The sequence below is a fragment of the Macaca mulatta genome, chromosome 16 (assembly GCF_049350105.2).
Source record: "Macaca mulatta isolate MMU2019108-1 chromosome 16, T2T-MMU8v2.0, whole genome shotgun sequence".
Taxonomy (NCBI): domain Eukaryota; kingdom Metazoa; phylum Chordata; class Mammalia; order Primates; family Cercopithecidae; genus Macaca; species Macaca mulatta.
The window spans coordinates 69,732,522-69,740,626 of NC_133421.1; the positions used below are offsets into that span (position 1 = coordinate 69,732,522).

Sequence of the window (8,105 nt, forward strand, 5' to 3'; positions counted from 1 at the left end):
GGCGTGAGCCACTGTGCCCAGCCCAGTGATCTCGTAAGAGAAGAAAAAATGGTCCAGACAGTGCTGCCCAAGATTCGTTTTGCCTTTTTTCCAAAACATTTTATTATGAAAAATTTCACACAGACAGAAAACTGGAAAGAATTATATAGTGGGTGGTCAGGTGCGGTGGCTCATGCCTGTAATCCCAGCACTTTGGGAGGCTGAGGTGGGCGGATCGCCTGAGGTCGGGAGTTCGAGACCAGCCTGACCAATATGGAGAAACCCCGTCTCTACTAAAAATACAAAATTAGCCGTGTGTGGTGGCACATGCCTGTAATCCCAGCTACTAGAGAGGCTGAGGCAGGAGATTTGCTTGAATCCGGAGGCGGAGGTTGCAGTGAGCCGAGATCACACCATTGCACTCCAGCCTGGGCAACAAGAGCAAAACTCCATTTCCAAAAAAAAAAAAAAAAAGAAATATACAGTGGGCATTTATATACCTACCACATAGATTCTACAATTAACATTTACTCTATTTGCTTAATCACATACCTGTACATCTCTGTCTCCATCCATCCATCCATCCATCCATCCATCCATCCATCCATCATTCCATCCATCCATCCATCTAGCCACCCATCCACCCATCCTTCCGTCTTTTTATTTATTTTTTGAATCATTTCAAAGGAAGTTGCAGACATCAGTATATTTTACCCCTAAACACTTCAGGATGCACATAATTAGAGTTCAATATTTGTTTGCCTTTTTAAGGTAAAATTTACATACAGGAAATGCACAGATCTTAAATATGAGTGAGTTTAAGGTGAGTTTTGACAGATGCCTGTACCTGTATCACTCAAACCCCTATCAAGATATCAACAGCAGAAATTACAGACATGAGCCACCCGAGGTGGGTGGATCACCTGAGGTCGGAAATTCGAGACCAGCCTGACCAACATGGAGAAACTCCTTCTCTACTGAAAATACAAAATTAGCCAGGTGTGGTGGCACATGCCTGTAATCCCAGCTACTCGGGAGGCTGAGGCAGAAGAATTGCTTGAACCCGGGAGGTGGAAGTTGCAGTGAGCTGAGATCACACCATTGCACTCCAGCCTGGGCAACAAGAACGAAACTCTGTCTCAAAAAAAAAAAAAAAAAAAAAAAAAAAAGATATCAAGAGCATTATCATCACCTGAGGAAGTCTCCTCATGCAACTTCTCAGTCATTCTGATTTTTGTCACCATAGACTAGTTTTCGCCTATTTTAGGACTTACAATATGAGTCCCAGCTGTAAGTAGTCTTTTGGATCTAGCTAGTTTCACTTACTGTAGTGGGAGATTATCCATGTTGTTGCACATATTGGTAGTTAATATCCTTTGTTGCTCAGTGATATTGTATTATGCGATTATAACAGAAGAATTATTTGTTCGTCTGTTGATAGTCATTGGAGCTGTTTCTAGTTTATAGCAATTATGAATAAAGCGGCTGTGAAAATTCTTTTATGAGTCTTTCTGTGACATATGCTTTCAGTTCTCTTAGGTAAATACCTAGACATGAAATTGCTGGGTCATAGACAGGTTTCATTTTATAAGAAACTACCAGCTCTTTACCCAAGGTGGTTGTATCATTTTACATTCTTACTAATAATGTATGAGAGTTCCAATTGTTCCACATCCTTGTCAACATTTGATGTTGTCAGTCTTTAATTTTAGCTTTCCTGGTGGGTGTATGTTGGTGTCTCATTATGGTTTTATTTTATATTTTCCTGATGACTAATGATGTTGAGCACTTTTTTATGTGTTTCTTGGCCATCTGTGTGTCTTCTTTTGTGAAGTGTCTATTCAAATATTTTGCATATTTTAAAAATTGAGGTATTTATCTTTTTATTATTGAGTTGTAGGTATCCTTTATATATTCTGCATATAAATCTATTGTCAGATATGTTTTGCAAATATTTTCTCCCTGTCTGAGGCTTGCATATAATTTTGTTAATAGTGTCTTTTGAAGAGCAGAAATTTTTAATTTCGATGAAGTCCAATTTATCAATCTTAAAAATATATATATTACTTTCTGTGATCTATTTTAAGATGCCTTACCTATTCTCAAGTCCCAAAATATTCTCCTGTTTGCTTCTAGAAATTTTAACTTAAAAAATAATTTTAGCTTTTGATTTCTATGATCTATTTAAAATCAATTTCTATGAATAGTGTGAGGGAGGAGGGGTTGAAATTTATTTTTTTCCAGGCTGGGCACAGTGTCTCACATCTGTAATCCCAGCACTTTGGGAGGCCACAGCAGGTGGATTGCTTGATCCCAGGAGTTCAAGACAAGTCTGAGCAGCATGGCAAAACCCTGTCTCTTCAAAAAACACAACAATTAGCCAGATGTGCTGGTGAGCACCTGCGGTCCCATCTACTCAAAAGGCTTAGGTGGGAGAATTGCTTGAGTCTGGGAGGTAGAGGCTACAGTGAGCTGAGATCACGCCACTGTACTCCAGCCTGCGTGACAAAGTGAGACCCTGTCTCAAAAAAAAAGTTTATTTTTTTCCATATGGATATTCAATTGTTCTGGCACCATTTGTGAAATAGACTTTACATTGGACTGCTTTGATGACTTTATACAATAATCAAATGACTGTTTAATTGTGGGTCTATTTCTGAGGTCTTCATTCCATTTATCTATTTGTTTAACCATATGTTACTGCCACAATATTCTGATTACTATAGCTTTATAATTAATAAGTCATGAAGGCTGGGCACAGTGGCTCACACCTGTAATCCTGTTGTTTTGGGAGACTGAGATGGGAGGATGGCTTGAGGCTAGGAGTTCAAGACCAGCCTATGCAACATAGGGAGATCCCATCTCTACAAAAAAATTTAACAGTTAGCTAGGTGTGGTGTGAACCTGTAATCCTAGCTACTCAGGAGGCTAGGGCAGAAGGACTGCTTGAGCCTGGGAGATCCAGGCTGCCATGAGCTATTGTTGCACCACTGCACTCCTGTTTGGGTGACAGAGCAAGACCCTATCTCAAAAAAAAAAAAAAAAAAAGTCATAAATGTCATGAAGTCAGACAGGATAAATCCTCTAATTTTGTTCATTTTCAAGGCGGTTTGGATATTCTAGGTTTTTTGCATTTCCATAAAAATTTTATAATCAACACGTTCAATTTTGACAAGAGTCTTCTAGGATTATGACTAAAATTGAGTTGAATCTAGAGATCATTTTGGAAAGGAACGTCATCCCAGCAATATTGAGTCTTCCAATCCATGAACATTTATTTAGGTCTTGAATTTCTCTCAATAATATTTTGTAATCTTCAATGTAGAGGTCTTTCATACCTTTTGTGAAATTTATTGCTAAGTATTTCATGGTTTTAAAAAGAGCTATTAAAGACGGAATTTTAAAAACGTGATTTTTTAGACAGTCTTACTGGTGCCCAGGTGGAGTGCCGTGGTGCGATCATTCACTGCAGCCACAACCTCTCAGGCTCAAGCAATCCTCCTGCCTTAGCTTCCCGAGTAGCTGGGACTACACTTGTGCACCACCACGCTCTGTTAATTTTTAAATTTTTTGTAGAGATGAGGTCTCGTTATGTTGCCTAGGCTGGTCTCAAACTCCTGGGTTCAAGTGATCCTCCTGCCTCCACCTCCCAAAGCGCTGGGATTATAGGCATGAGCCACTGTGCCCAGCAGGAATATTTATTTATTTATTTATTTATTTATTTATTTATTTATTGAGATGGAGTTTCGCTTTTGTAGCCCAGGTTGGAGTACAGTGGCATGATCTCGGCTCGCTGCAACCTCCACCTCCCAGGTTCAAGTGATTCTCCTGCCTCAGCCTCCCGAGTAGCTAGGATCACAGGTGCCCGCCAGCACACCCGGCTAATTTTTTATATTTTTAGTAGAGATGGGGTTTCGCCATGTTGGGCAAGTTGGACCTCAGGTGATCCACCTGCCTCCGCCTTCCAAAGTGCTGGGATTACAGGCATGAGCCACCGTGCCCAGACAGGAAACTTTTAAAATTTCATTTTCTGTTGACAGCAGCAGAGGTGAGCGCCAGAAAAGACAGTCCATCAGGGTATCCTAGGTGTGTGGGGAAGTGGGGTGGAGGAGTACCACTTATTTGCAGATGGCTGTGCAAGACCTGGGAGTGTGGAAAAGAAAAGTGGCCATGTGATGGGGGAAAGTCGGATGCATAACACTTTCAAGAAGACTCTTCCCCTCTCTGCCCTGTTCCTAAGAAGGAATGTTCTTCCTCAACACTCTCCTGGGAGGTGAAGGCAGGACAACGCCAAGGGGCCTTGGGAAGGTGTTCCTGTTCCGCCAAGCCTTCTGAGCTGCATCATTCAGCCACCCCTCTGTGGGGGCTGTTGCCACCATGACCTGAGATGAGCATGGTCCTCTGGGGACAGATGAGCTGGCCTCAGTGGTACAGGTGATATACTCTCCCCTCTCCAGGAGAAGCCACAATGGCCCCTGATCCTTACTTAGCTGGCTCAGCCTGCAGGGAGGAGATGGGGGCTGAAACACCTGGACCTTCCTCTACTCAAAATATCTTAGCCAGGACAGGCGCAGTGGCTCATGCCTGTAATCCCAGCACTTTGGGAGGGCGAGGTGGGTGGATCACTTGAGGTCAGGAGTTCGAGACCAGCCTGGCCAACATGGAGAAACCCTGTCTCTACTAAAAATACAAAAATTAGCTGGGTGTGATGGCACCCGTCTGTAATCCCAGCTACTTGGGAGGCTGAGGCAGGAGAATCGCTTGAACTGGGGAGGCGGATGTTGCAGTGAGTGGAGATCACGCCACTGGACTCCAGCCTGGCCAACAGTGCAAGGCTCCGTCTCAAAAAAAAAAAAAAAAAAAAAAAAAATTCACATCCAGGCCCCTGGCCTAGCTTTCCTTTTTGCTCCCTTCCACTGACTGCCTCCCTTCGTGGTCTCTCCAGCCCGTTTTCCCAGGTTGCCCCACCCAGTTATAGAGTCAGCTGGCCACATCTCTCAAAGGTGCCAAAACTTCCAACTCATGCTCTGAGAAAGGATTCTTAAGAAATAGAAAACTGGATAATCCAAAACTCCACCCATACTGGGTCCCGTCCCTGTCTTGTTGGGAAGAATGTGGGTGGAGAAGGAGGGAAGGAGAACAAGAGAGCTTCCCCCTTGTGAAGCAAGAGGACCATTGAAGGAGGAGCAGTTGCAGTGCCAAAGGGGACTTTCATCCCTCTGTACCCCTCACAGTGCCCCAGAAGCCCCTTCAAAGAGAGATGTACTCTCCATACTTCAAGACAATGCTAGTTACTAAGACAGGTAAACCCCCAAATATATTTTGTTTATTTCTCACTCATTTACCAGTTCGTTGCAGGTGTTCTTGGTTGCAGGTGACCTTCCCCCATGCAGTGATTTAGAGACCAGGTTTTTTCCCTTTTGAGGCTCTACCACCCCCTGGTCTATGATCTTCTACACTCATTTAATAGGAGGGGAAAGAGACCCCATGAAAGGCATAACCATGGCTCAAAAGCCTTGGCCTGGAAGTGGCAAACATTACTTCTGCTCCCATTCCATTGGCAAGAACATGTCATGGGGCCAAGGGGTCCTGGGAAACGTGGTCCCTGGCTCAGCAACTGCCTCCCAGTGACAATAACACTGTCATGTTGCTGTCCCTGCCACTGAGCTCTGTTGAGTTTTCACCAGTCAGGTGGCCTTGCTTTTAAACTGTGCAGAGCTCTCTGGATGTGAGGAGTTATCTCTCACTCCATCACCAGCATGGTTTCTTACTGTCTCCTCCATTGTTGAGGTTGAACAGGCTCTTCTCCAGCCCTACCCTCCTCCCTCAGCCACCTGGGGTCCCCCTCCTAGTCGCTTGCCTAAACCTGACCTCCTCCAGGACACTTTTCAAGGATCTCAGCATCTTCCATTCTCTGGGCACCCTGTTTGCCATAAACACAAGTAGGAGCACGGTTTGGGGAACATATGTGCCCCTCTCTCATCTGCTTGCTAATGTTTGGTATTCTTCAACAGAGCACCAAGGTCTTCTCCCCATGACCAACACCAAGACTTCAGATGCGTGTCCCCAGCACCAAGACTTCAAATGCGTGTCCCCAACACCAAGACTTCAGATACCTGCACCCTGGGGGAGGGGGCAGATCTGACACACAGGAGAGTGGATGACTGGGGGGTCTTTCTAAGTCCTTGCAGAGGGCAGGGAAGGAGAGCAAGGGGACCCTGGGCAGGGGCAGACAAGGGAGCCAGCTATTGAAAGGGAGGCTTTGGCTATATTTTTCAATCAGCTCTATTTTTTAGTCATATGTTGAGCATCTTCAGCTTTTTCTAAACAGACTAATCAATAGTGTCCACTTATTAAATGCTGATATGGTTTGGCTGTGTCCCCAACCAAATCGCATTTTGAATTGTAGCTTGTATAATTCCCACGTGTTTCGGGAGGGACCCGGGGGGAGATCACTGAATCATGGGGGCGGTTTCTCCCATACTGTACTAATGGCAGTGAGTAAGTCTCATGAGATCTAATGGTTGTATAAGGGGAAACCCCTTTCACTAGCTTCTCTCATTCTCTTTTTGCCTGCCACCATGTAAGACATGCCTCTCGCCTTCTGTCATGATTGTGAAGCCTCCCCAGCCACGTAGAATTGTGAGTCCATTAAACCTCTTTTTCTTTATAAATTACCCAGTCTTGGATATGTCTTTATTAGCAGTGTGAAAACAGACTAATACAAATGCCAGCCTTGTGCTGAGCACCACTAGCGCTTTTTATAAGCATGGTCTGATTTATCTTCCCAACAACCTAGTGAGGTAGGAACTCTTATTTTATCCCCATCTGGCACAGGAGAAAAGCAAGACTTGGAGAAATTTAGTAATTTCCCCAAGGTCACATAGCTTCTAGTCATTCTAGAAGAGCTTGGGTTTGAACCTAGGTATCCAACCTCAAAGTCTGCCAGTCCTCTGTGCCTCTGTCTCCTCTTCCTCCGGGATACCCAGCATGGCAGAGGCACTCAATGCTCGTTGACTACCCATGTCCTCTTCCACACTTCAGCCTTCCATGCAGTCAGGGTAGGGTCATGAGACAAACTCTGACCAACAGGCTGTGAATGGAAGTGACAGGTGTCATTTCTGAACCGAAACACTGAAGTGCTGGTGTCCAACCCTCCTGTTCTCTCTTGCCCTTTAGTGGCAACCACAGAGGCCATGGTTTGAAATGGTAGAGCCACTAGAAGGAAGCAGCCTGTACAAGGGACAGCTAACCTGGACAGTTACCCAACCTGCAGCAGTTTTGTGTGAACGAGAAAAATACACCTTTGTTGCGTCAAGAAGCCGCTAAGATTTGGAGGTAAATGTTTACCTCAGCACACTATAGCCTCTTCTGACCAATACACCAGAACAGGACACCAGATAGAGCAGGGTTCCACCCAGTTGGTTACTGACAAGGTGGTGCTCGCAGACATTTTGTTTTACATACTTTACAGTGCTCCAGAGTAAGGCTGGAACTGAAGGACTTTCTAAAACACAAGTTCCCAGCCGGGCGCGGTGGCTCACGCCTGTAATCCCAGCACTTTGGGAGGCCAAGGTGGGCGGATCACTTGAGGTCAGGACTTTGAGACCAGCCTGGCCAATATGGTGAAACCCCATCTCTACTAAAAATACAAAAATTGGCCGGGCTCAGTGGCTCACGCCTGTAATCCCAACACTTTGGGAGGCCGAGACGGGAGGATCACGAGGTCGGGCGATCGAGACCATCCTGGCTAACACGGTGAAACCCCGTCTCTACTAAAAATACAAAAAAATTAGCCGGGTGCGGTGGCGGGCGCCTATAGTCCCAGCTACACGGGAGGCTGAGGCAGGAGAATGGCGTGAACCCGGGAGGCGGAGCTTGCAGTGAGCCGAGATTGTGCCACTGCACTCCAGCCTGGGCGACATAGCAAGACTCCACCTCAAAAAAAAATAAAAAAAATAAAAAATAAAAAATAAAATACAAAAATTAGCTGGGCCTGGTGATGGACGCCTATAATCCCAGCTACTCAGGAAGCTGAGGCAGGAGAATCACTTGAACCTGGGAGGCGGAGGTTTCAGTGAGCCTAGATTGCACCACTGCACTCCAGCCTGGGCGACAAAGTGAGA

The 8,105-nt window shown here is 45.1% G+C and overlaps 1 long non-coding RNA gene across 1 annotated transcript in view; it reads left to right on the forward strand.

The window, feature by feature from the left end:
* Positions 1-6,654, forward strand: part of LOC144335796 (uncharacterized) — a 29,894-nt gene extending 23,240 nt beyond the window's left edge. Inside the window, exon 2 of the long non-coding RNA XR_013406976.1 lies at positions 5,994-6,654. This is a non-coding gene — a long non-coding RNA (uncharacterized LOC144335796). The remainder of the gene's footprint in view (positions 1-5,993) is intronic.
* Positions 6,655-8,105: the final 1,451 nt, after the last annotated feature.